General features: G+C 38.5%; 1 long non-coding RNA gene across 2 annotated transcripts; it reads left to right on the top strand.

The window, feature by feature from the left end:
• The first annotated feature begins 3,065 nt into the window (after positions 1–3,065).
• On the top strand, positions 3,066–10,221 carry LOC139153387 (uncharacterized). 2 transcript variants are annotated; one of them, XR_011556805.1, is made up of 4 exons: positions 3,066–3,162; positions 6,278–6,320; positions 8,220–8,356; positions 9,838–10,221. It is a non-coding gene; the product is annotated as an uncharacterized lncRNA (long non-coding RNA). The 2 variants fall into 2 exon arrangements; XR_011556806.1 differs by having other exon boundaries at positions 6,294–6,320.
• The last annotated feature ends 1,641 nt before the right edge of the window (positions 10,222–11,862 follow it).

The raw sequence follows: 11,862 nt of genomic DNA on the forward strand, positions 1-11,862 counted from the left end.
CTAACATACCCTGACTCGTCTTTTCCTTATATTTTTCATACTGATCATCATCACTTTGGAGCTAATGGCTACACAATGGATATGAATTTGTCTTTCCAAGCTGAGTGTCAATTCTTTGAAATATAGGACAGTTAGGAAACAGGCACTGGTAGTGTTCGTGTACTGTTTTAGGGTATGACAACAGAATTTTAAAAGCTTGTCAGAGCTTCTTTCTATCCATTCTTATATGGAATCAATTCAATTCAATTCAATTTATTAGATTTGTATGCCGCCCCTCTCCGAAGACTCGGGCGGCTCACAACAGTAATAAAAAACAGTATAACAATGGAACAAATCTAATAATAAAAATTATATAAAAACCCCCAACAATTAAAAACCATACAGCACATACATACCAAACATAGAATATAAGAAAGCCTGGGGGATATGTCTTAGTTCCCCCATGCCTGGCGATATAAGTGGGTCTTGAGTAACTTGTGAAAGACAAGGAGGGTGGGAGCCGTTCTAATCTCTGGGGGGGAGTTGATTCCAGAGGGCTGGGGCCGCCACAGAGAAGGCTCTTCCCCTGGGGCCCGCCAAATGACATTGTTTGGTCAACGGGACCCGGAGAAGGCCAACTCTGTGGGACCTTATCGGCTGCTGGGATTCGTGCGGTAGAAGGCGGTTCCAGAGGTATTCTGGTCCAATGCCATCAAAGTGGAGTAGTTTTGAATTTCTGCTTCATGCTTTCCACTTCCCCTGTATTGAGTAATCCTTCACGTTTCTCCATTCTGAACTCATTTATACATTCATTTACACCAGGAAAAAAATACAATCTGCATGAAAGAGATGCTGATAGGATATTATTTATTTATTTATTGTTAGAGTTGAAAGGGACTATGAAGGCCATTGGGTTCAACCCCCTGCCCAAGCAGGAACCCTATAGTACACCAGTCAAGTGGCAGTTCAATCTTCTCTTCAAAATGTCCAGAGTGTTGGAGTTCACAACGTCCGCTGGTAGGTTGTTCCATTGGTTGATCGCTCTGACCGTCAGGAAGTTCCTCCTTATCTCCATGTTGAATCTCTCCTTGGTCAGCTTCCAGCCGTTGTTAGATTAGATTAGATTTATTGGATTTATATGCTGCCCCTCTCCGGAAACTCGGGGCGGCTCACAACAATAATAAAAACAGTACATAGTAACAAATCCAATTCCCACCAATCTAATTACAATTTTAAATTTAAAAATTCATAAAACAATCCCAATATATATTTAAAAAAACAGACACACAGTCAATTAATCAGACGACAAAACAACATGGGCAAGGGGGAGATGTTTTAGTTCCCCCATGCTTGATGACAGAGGTGGGTTTTAAGGAGTTTACAAAAGGCAGGGAGGGTGGGGGCAATCCTAATCTCAGGGGGGAGCTGGTTCCAGAGAGTCGGAGCCCCCACAGAGAAGGCTCTTCCCCTGGGTCCCGCCAGACGACATTGTTTATTTGATGGGACCCAAAGAAGGCCGACTCTGTGGGACCTAACCGGTCGCTGGGATTCGTGCGGCCCTCTGTTGCCCTGAAGAATAAAGTGATCCCCTCCTCTCTGTGACATCCCCTCGTATACTTGTAGACTGCTATCATGTCCGCTCTGGCCCTCCTTTTCTCTAGACTATCCATGCCCAGTTCCCTCAGTCTCTCTTCGTAAGTCTTGGTTTCCAATCCCTTAATCATCTTGATTGCTCTTTATTATTCTCTATTATTCTCACCACCTCCTCTCTTTTAAATTCCAGTAGGCAAATGGGGCATTTCAGCCCTTTATTTGCTTGTGACATAGTAAGTTGCATTCCAGGAGGACTTTATACCTTGCAGGCAATTGGCCAATCTTAAGGTCCCAGTCACTATTATCCAAGAAGCCCATTTAATCTTCAGCCTATTGAACAGAGATTCTGGCAATTCAAGAGGGCCTGATCCAGAGCACGGGATTATACTCCTCAAGAGAGGACCCTATTACAGATAAAGCGGCCCTGCTACAATATGGATCATGTTATCTAATTTTGAAGCAATATTTATTCCCACATAAAGCTAGGGATCTTGGTGAGTTTATTTAATCCACATTATCATCATAAAAGTGTCTGTTGTCAAATTGTCTCTGAACTCCAGAGCAGAATCAGTTGAATAATTCTGTTCCACACAGGTTGGTTATGAATGTCAAATGCTGTCCTTTTTGACCTTGTTCAGATGGTTCTTGCATTCAGAATTTCAGGGAAGTTATTCACCTGGGAAGAAGCATCTTCTATTACTGACAATAAAGACGAGCGGATAAGGATGTTTTAGCACAGTTATGGGCAATTAATTTTTCCAAGGGGCTATATTTAGAGGCCTGAACCAAAAGGACCAACAACACATTAATGTGAATGCAAAATGTATATAAATTGATTTTTTAAAATGCAGTTGCTTTCAAAATAAAAGCACGCATGACATACACTGTTCTATTGTATGTTCTATTGCATGCATGGCATACAATTAATTACATTTTATTCATAATTTCTGATTGACCTCATGTGGGTCAGCCAGGGACAGCGAAAGGGAGGAATGTGACCCAGTGGTAGTAAAATGCCCAGATCTGCTCTAGCATGACCATCCCCTTTCATTTAATGGTAATAGATCCCATTCCAATTTTTCTCCTACTTTGCTTCCATAAATGACACCCAAATTCACTGTATCTCACGTTGCAGCCACCTCTGGAACTTAATCCAGTTGATAAATAATAAACAAAAAATGAATTCAGGCAGCCTCAATTAATATGTAGTGGTGTATGCCAAGTTGCATAAATCAATTCCGTTCTTTTCTGCATCTTCGTAACCCATTGGTTCATGTTTGTTCATTTATTTGTTGTGTTCTCCAAGAGAGAACAATTAATTTTTAATCAGCCTGTTATTAACTTCCAGCACGGAGCACTCTTTAAAAACTTCATTCGCAGTCATATGGATCAGCAATTATTAAACACACAGCAAGCCAGGAAAGGAAACTTCTTGTTACTTTTTTTAGGCTTGAAACAAATCTGTCTTTTCATTTGTTCAGAGCAAGAGCAAAGATTCCTGGTCACTGTTCAGAAAGCTTAAAGCAATAAAAAGGGTAAAAAAAGACATTGAGGACACAGAATTGGTGTGTTGGCATTTTGGAACGTAAGGTAAGAAATATCCTTTATGGTCCGTCATGGTGGCAGCTTCTCAAGTCGATAGGCAAGAAAGTGAAAGTGAATAATGTCCTGAGAGAGGTAAAGGCTCTCAATGGGAAATTTCCCTGAGCATGACAGATGTTGCTTAGGGCCTGTGCAAGTCACTGAATTAAGCAGAACATACTGTGCAATAAATTTGAGAAACCCAAGATCATAGCCCTTCATCCCAAACTGCTAAAGTCAGAATCCCCCATGGCTGAATTTTGGGTAGTTCCATTTGGATGCTCTTGAGCATGTTCAATGTGCCTTGTTCTTATGGTGCAGAATAATCACAGAATAAGTGAGGAAGGGCTGGCTTTTGCAAACCCCAAATCAATATGACAGGATGAAGACAACCTCAGATACAGTTCCAAATATGCATCAGCATGGAGGATGTAAAAAAGCAAGCAACATTTACTTTCTGCAGTCAGTTCTTCCTTTTGTGCCCCATATTATGTGGGGAAAATGATTTCATGTTTTAAGCAAAATTGCTCCAATGTGCAGCTTCTTCTGCTTAGAAATGGAAAGTTGCTTCTGCCAGATTACTTAGCTCAGCTATTGCAAGAAAATAATTTCAAACGATGGTGGATATATTTTATAAATTCAAGGACTATTTCCTGAAAACAGACTTACTAAACCTTGTTAACAAATTTGACGTAGCCTTTCTATTATATGCAGATGGATGTTGTATCAATAAAATTTTCCACTCACCTCTGTTCTTTATACGACTTTGGCTCCAGAAATGGATGATGCCCATCCATCTTCTGAAGGTACTTGCTTTATGAGCTTCTCACTCGCTTCTGTCCTACTTTCCCTTCTTCAAAGAAGCCGAACAAAAAAGTTAGAGGCAGGCATGATACCTCATTTGGGAAAGGAGACACTTCCTAAGAGCCAACTACCTCTCACTGCAGGATCTGAAATATATTTCAAATCTCAACCAATAATTGCTTCATCTTACACATTAGCAAAAAGAATCAGAACACAAAATACAGACTTGGAGGACACAATCTTGTAGAGACCTTCACTCTAATAAGGCCGGAGTACTCATATTGAATGACCTAAGTGCCAGAGCCCATTGTAACAACATTGCCAAAAAAGCACTAAGAGTTGTTTACCTAATCTTGTGTACCTTCTTGTCTGGTAATATTAAACTATTAACCACAGCATATAAAACATTTGCTGGACCCTTCCTTGAATACAGCTCACCCGTCTGGAACCCACGCTGCATATTGGACATTAATATAATTAAGAGAGTCCAGAAATATTTCACAAGAAGAGTTCGCCACTCCTCTGCTCGCAACAGAATACCTTATTCTACCAGATTTGACATTTTGGGCTTAGAAAACATAGAGCTATGTCACCTTAGATCTGATCTAAGTGTAGTTCATAAAATCATCTATCACAATGCCCTACCAGTCAATGAATACTTCAGCTTTAACCACAATAACACACGTGCACAAAATAGATTCAAACACAATGTAAACCGCTCCAAACTCAACTGCAGAAAATACGACTTCAGCAACAGTGTGGTCAATGCATGGAATGCATTACCTGACAGTGGTTTCTTCCCCAGACCCCTAAAACTTTAAAATTAGACTGTCTACAGCCGACCTCACCCTTTTTCTAAGAGATCTGTAAGGGGCATGCATAAAAGCACCATTGTGCATATTATCCCTGTCCTACTGTCCAAATTTACCTATACTTACTTTGCTTTTGTTTATGTTTATACCATACCTATTATCTTGTACACATTTTGATAACTAACTAACTAACTAACTTAATTAATTAATTAATTAATTAATTAATTAATTAATTAATTAAATTAAATTAACGCAGATTGATGTCAGATTCCCAAGCAGACCAGACAGGAATCATGACCAGATGAGCTAATTCTACTTGAATGTAAGACAAATTAACAAAACCTTGCAAGTCTGAAAGTACAATTCTCATACCATCTCTTTTTATTTCCTGATAAATTAGGGTGGATCCTTTCCAAGTTCTTCTTCTCTTCCCATTATTCAGCTACAGGTTGCTCTTTCTTATATCTGATCATTCCACAAGCAGCATCCATTCCCCATGCCAAACCATTGCATAGTTTGCCTTGGTGTTTTCTTTTTTCTGGTTAAATAGACATACTGTACCTCCAAACAAAGTAATGAATTGCACTTTCACCCCATTGTCTAGTCTCTAAAAATGCTTCTAATGTTTTAGGCAAACCCCAAAGACTTTCTTGCAAATTAAAAATATAATATCCAGCCCTTTACTTTGCAGCATATTGACTTCCCATTTAGGGTTTTCCTTTTAAAACAGTAAAACAGTCTTAGGAATTTAAGACTTAGGAATTTAAGGTAAAAAAAAACTTGAAGAAATCTGTAATATGGGCATTCATAGGGGATTTAATATATAAAGGATGTTAATTACTTACTGTATTGTATTCTCATTATGATGTCCTAATACAACCAAGACAAACTATATCATTCCTGTGATAATATTGTAACATCTTTGTGGCTTCTATGATCCTTGTGTTTATGGATACTGATTGTGATGTTGGATTTGGTACTGAGAGACAGCAGTTAATAAATGTTTCAATCCTTTCCGTGTTTCCTTTCTAATGATAATCACATGTGACTACAAAATTATTGTATACACATAAATGGCCGGAGACAATTTTAGGATATTGGTAGCACATAACCTTATCCTTCCATTTTAGACAATCAAAAATTGATTACAATTCAAAGGACTGCTTCATTTACAAAAACTAACAAAAAAAAAGATTTCTGAGCCAACCTAAGTTGCCTCTAGGCCGCTTGAGAACAATATGCTTGGAAGATAATAGGCCCCCATCGCCCGGTTAGTAAAACCAAGCAGATAAACAGTATAGTTTTTCAGCTGAATGCCAAGTCAGAAGAAGGATTAACATGGTGGAAAGTCTGGGTTGCCTGATATCCTGCTACACTTTCCACCCTGTTATATGATGGCCTGACATTGCTGTTCTTACGTATTGTGTCTTGCTTCTGGGGTTGGTGTGTTTTCTATTGAATGTGGCATTCTAACAATCCGTGTATATTAAGATTGATTGATTGTTCAGTTGTTTCTGAATACAGCCAAAGGAGAACATGGAAGATTATTTGGTAAGTGTTCTCCCTGTTTTGCATATTCTCTCAATTTTTCTTCTATCTATTTCTTTCCCTCTCTTGCTTGCTTGTCTTTTTTTTTTTTAGTACCTCTCCTCCACTTGCTTGTTACTTTTTTGTCTATTGGCTTGCTTTCCTTCTCTGCCTCTGAGTTGCTGGAAGTTTAGTTTTCTTCATATTTGCTTGCTTTCACTCTGTTTACTTGTCCTTGAAGACATCTTGCTGACACCCACTATTTTTACCTGTAAGAAGTTATTCTTTGTCAAGTTTATTCTGTTATTACCTTAACATTCACCCAGGGTGCTCTATCTCAAATATTATGCTCTAACAGATTTTGCGTAAAAACCAACCAGAAGGACAATGACAATAATAACTAAGCTGACCTGACCATAGTCCTCTGAAGTGGCGGACTATACAATTTTGCTATGAAGATGGAGGATCACAGGATTGTTTGGTCTGTTTAAAAAAAAATCCTCCTGGATAAAATTTATAAGAAACACAAGTAGTAGAACCCAGGAGAATTGGACTGCTTTACTGAGAGCTAAGGAGGTTAAGCAAGGTCAGGCTTAGCTGGAGGAGATTTAGCTGATTGCTTGAACTGGAATGTGGAACATGGAAAGTTAGTCGCATAAGTGTAAAATAAAATGTTAGGTATGGCCCAGGCATAATATAAATCAGTTTTCTGAGATAGTTTAGAAAATGCCTTATTGCTAAAGTTATTTGAAAAATAAATAAATACATTTCAAACAAACAAATAAATAAATACAAGAAATATAACCTGTAGACTTTAAAAAGTTAATCAGTAAGAATTTGCTTTTATTGAATCTAGTGAATTCCAAAGCAATAAGCACAGGATTAATGTGCAAAATATTAAACCTAGGTAGTAAAAACTTTTGCCAATTTATTATGATCACTGGAACTCTTACATTCCAAATCTAGCAGCTTTTGACAATTTTGAAATCTATAACAATAGATTTCTCTTAATTCTGTTCTGGCTACCATGGATTTCCCCCACCTCCTTTACTCTAAGATTTATTTATTTATTTATTTATTTATTTATTTATTTATTTATTTATTTATTTATTTATTCTTTCTCCAATATACAATACATATGGAAGAGAATAGACATTAAGTAATATATATAAAGATAGTAAGTAAAAAAAGAAGAGAAGTAGATGAGAGGGAGACAATATATATGATATATGAGATAAGGAAAGACAATTGGACAGGGGACGTTAGGCACATCAGTGCACTTATGTACGCCCCTTACTGGCCTCTTAGGAACCTGGAGCGGTCAATCGTGGAGAGTCTAAGGGAGAAATGTTGGGGGTTGGGAGTTGACACTATTGAGTCCGGTAATGAGTTCCACGCTTCGACAACTCGATTGTTAAAGTCATATTTTTTAAAGTCAAGTTTGGAGTGGTTAATATTAAGTTTGAATCTGTTGCGTGCTCTTGTGTTGTTGCGGTTGAAGCTGAAGTAGTCGTTGACCGGAAGGACGTTGCAGCATATGATCTTGTGGGCAATACTTAAATCGTGTTTTAGGCGCCGCAGTTCTAAGCTTTCAAGACCCAGGATAGTTAGTCTATTTTCGTAGGGTATTCTGTTTCGAGTGGAGGAGTGAAGGGCTCTTCTGGTGAAATATCATTTCACCAGAAGATATCACCAGATATATTTTTTTTAAAAAAAGGTCAGCTCCACTGAATCTGTAACAGTACTTTCTTTCTCAATTATATTTGTCTTTCCCCCCCCTTTCACCCAGTTCAGAATATTCCTGTCTGTCATCTGAGACTGACAAGCATTTGAGATGGGGGAGGAAAGGCTTTGAGGGAGGAATGGTGTGGGGAGGGCTTTTGCATGCTTTATTTTCTCCTCTTGGTTTTGTAATAATGACAGAGAATCACTGAAGCAAGAAGCTGCAAGGCTTGGAAAGGTCACTGTTCAGAAGACTCTTCCTGTCAAAAATGTCAAGATGGAGAGGGAGGCACCTCTTAAAACCTTGGATAATATACAACGATTTGTGAATAAAAAAGGTCAGGTCAGCTCTTACTTCTGCACATGGCCCTTTTTTTCTCAGAAGTAATCCTCCGGGTATGTTCTCAAGATCATCACTGCCCATTTCCTCTTAAGAATTTCAAGAATGAAAAAGACATCCAGAGTGAGGAATTTATTATTTAAAGCAGGGGTGTCAAACTCAAGGGGGGGAGCTGGATTCGGCCGGTGGGGTGCTTAGATCTGGCCTAGGGGTCCACCCTGGAAACAGCGGACTAGCCTGTGGTGCTTCTGCCAGTAAAAATGGACCTTGGGAGGGCTGCCTGCCTTTTTTTTTTTTTTTTTTTTTTTATGGCAGAAGATTGCAGGAGGACAAAAGCAAAGATGGGAGCCTGAATTCAGGCCACTACAGATGCCCACAACATGAGTGAGCTGGCTATGTCCATCCTGGCCACAGCCACCCTGGCCCCCCGAGGTCAAACACAACCCTGATGTGGCCCTCAATGAGATCAAGTTTGACACCGCTCCTTTAAAGAACGAAGTAATGTTTGGATTATCCTTATCCCACACTGGACTAGAAATGGGGCAACCAGGTTCAGTCCAATCTCTGCTACAAAAACTCTCTGGGGGACCTCACAAGGTTGTTATGAGGAAATTGAGAGGGTGAAACACTGTGCTCATCACTTTGGGCTCCTTAACATTGATTGATTGATTGATTGATTTGTTTGTTTGTTTGTTCGTTTCGTTCATTCGTTCATTCGTTCATTCGTTCATTCGTTCATTCGATCATTCGTTCATTCGTTCATTCGTTCATTCGTTCATTCGTTCATTCGTTCATCTGTCCATCCATCCATCCATCCATCATCCATCCATCCATCCATCCATCCTTCCTTCCTTCCTTCCTTCCTTCCATCCATCCTTCCATCCATCCATCCATCCATCCATCCATCCATCTATCTATCTATCAATCTATCTATCTATCTTCTATGCCGCCCAATCCCGAAGGACTCAGGGCGGTTTACAACATAATAACAATACAAAAAGAAAAATACAGCAATAAAAAAGAAGTTGAATATAAGCTCTAAAAAACTAACCCCAATAGAAGCTAGAAGATGAATATAACAAAAAGTTACAAATGATTTGTACTGATGATGTTACCTAGTTGGGTGATGAAATGTCTGCATACAAACACCCAAGTTCAGAGAGCAACGAAAGTTTCACATATAAATAAATAACCAAACCCAAATATACACACAGGATTTCACCAGCATTGTGAAACTGGAACGATGCACTGGGACCCTTGCAAATCAATTTAATAAATGAATACTGTTTATTCATTTTTATTAATTGGGTTTATATCCTGATTTTCTTAGATGCCATATGTAGAATTCCTCTTCCATTTTATCCCCCTTCAAATGTTCTTTTGAAGTAGAGAAGGCAAGGGGGGGGGGAAATACAGATGAAAACCACCAAATGACTTTCGATGATTGTGTGTTTAATTTAATTTAATTTGAATTTCTAGGTTGTATCATATCTCAAGACCTAACATGGTCACCTAACATCAGAAATGTCATCAAAAAAACACAACAAAGAATGTTCTTTCTGCATCAACTCAGGAAGCTCAAACTGCCCAAGGAGCTACTCATACAATTCTACAGAGGAATCATTGAGTCTGTCATCTGCACCTCTATAACTGTCTGGTTTGTTTCTGCAACCCAACAAGACATACACAGACTTCAGAGGATAATTGGAACTGCAGAAAAAACAATTGGTACCTGTTGTGTCCAAAGGACAGTTAGGTTTTGTACCCGCCCCACATTCCTTTGGCGGGAAAATATTGTATCCTGATTGGTTGGCTCAGCCTGGCAGCCCGGCATATATATAGCTGCCAGACACGGCCATGTTTTGTTCTAGTTCTATTCTGTAACCGTTATATACTGTTAATAAAAGAATCGTTCTTACCCAAGTCTGCAATTCTTCACTCCGCTAAGGATCTAGCAGTACCTACCTGCCTTCCATTGATGACTTGTATACTGCATGAGTCAAAAAGAAGCCCGTCAAAATATTTACTGACCCCTCACACCCTAGACATAAATTATTTCAACTCCTACCCTCAAAACAACTCTATAGAGCACTGCACACCAAGACAACTGGACACAAGAACAGTTTTTCCCCAAATGCCATCACTCTGCTAAACAAATAATTATCTCATCACTGTCAAACTATTCACTCAGGCTGCATTACTATTACTATTAGTCTTCTCATCGTTCCTATCACCCATCTTCTCCCATTTATGACTGTATGATTGTAACTTGTTGCTTGTATCCTTACGATTTATATTAATATTGACTGTTTCCTGTTTGCTTATTTGTACACTATGACAATCATTAAGTGTTGTACTTCATGATTCTTGACAAATGTATCTTTTCTTTCATGTACACTGAGAACATATGCACCAAAGACAAATTCCTTGTGCATCCAATCACACTTGGCCAATAAAGAATTCTCTTCTCTTATCTTCTCCTCTACCCTACCATACCCTACCCTACTCTACTTTACTCTACTCTATCTATTCTATATTCTATTCTAATTTAATTTAGGCATCCCTTACCACTACAGACAGTCATTGACTTACAACCTCAATTGGGACCAGAATTTCTATTACTAAACAAGACACTTGTTAAGTGAGACATACCCAATTTTACAGCCTTTCTATGCCATGGTTGTTAAGCAAATCACTGCACCTGTTAAGTGAATTATAAAGTTGTTAAGTGAATACAGTTTTTCCATTTGACTTTGCTTGTCAGAAGATGGCTGGGAAGATCACAAATGGCAATTACTTAGCCCCAATACATTGCAAACATTACACATATGTGCTGGTTAACAAGCACCCAAAATGTGATCATTCTTACGGGGATGCTGTGATGGTCATAAATACAAGGACTGGTTAAGGACAGTTTTCTTCAGTGCCGTATTAACTTTGAATGGTCACTAAACAAAGGATTGTTAGTTGAGGACTATGGACTCATGTTCCAATAGCAGTTCAGCTATCACTGCCTTAAGTAGATATAAAGCAAGAGAGAAAAAATATATAGAAGTTGTCCCCTTTTTGAGGAGGGGGGAGGAAATTAGCATGAAAACTTTTAACATTCCTATCTTGTAAGGAAATTGTAAACGGGTTATTTTTAGCAACTATGATTTAGAATCTGCCTGGCAATTTCTCACATATTTTAATTCTCATGAGAGAGACTTCTGTTTTTCTACCTTGCTCCTTGAGCATTAAAAAAAAAAAGATGGTATTTTTTCATTTACTTTATGAAAGCTCCTTCTTTTGGAATTTAATTGAAGTCTGGGATGCTACGGTGGCTTTGGAGATCAATGTGGCCTAATGAAAGATGGAACATTCATATATATCAGAGGAAGATGAGCAGTTTAGAAATAGGAAACACAAACAAACAATCAAACATTAAAAAAACCTGGGCAGTTTCTTAGCTAAATAAAGACAAAAACCTGTTCTATCCATGGGAACTCTGCCATAATTTCATTC

This window comes from Erythrolamprus reginae, chromosome Z, assembly GCF_031021105.1.
Source record: "Erythrolamprus reginae isolate rEryReg1 chromosome Z, rEryReg1.hap1, whole genome shotgun sequence".
In the NCBI taxonomy this organism is placed as follows: domain Eukaryota; kingdom Metazoa; phylum Chordata; class Lepidosauria; order Squamata; family Dipsadidae; genus Erythrolamprus; species Erythrolamprus reginae.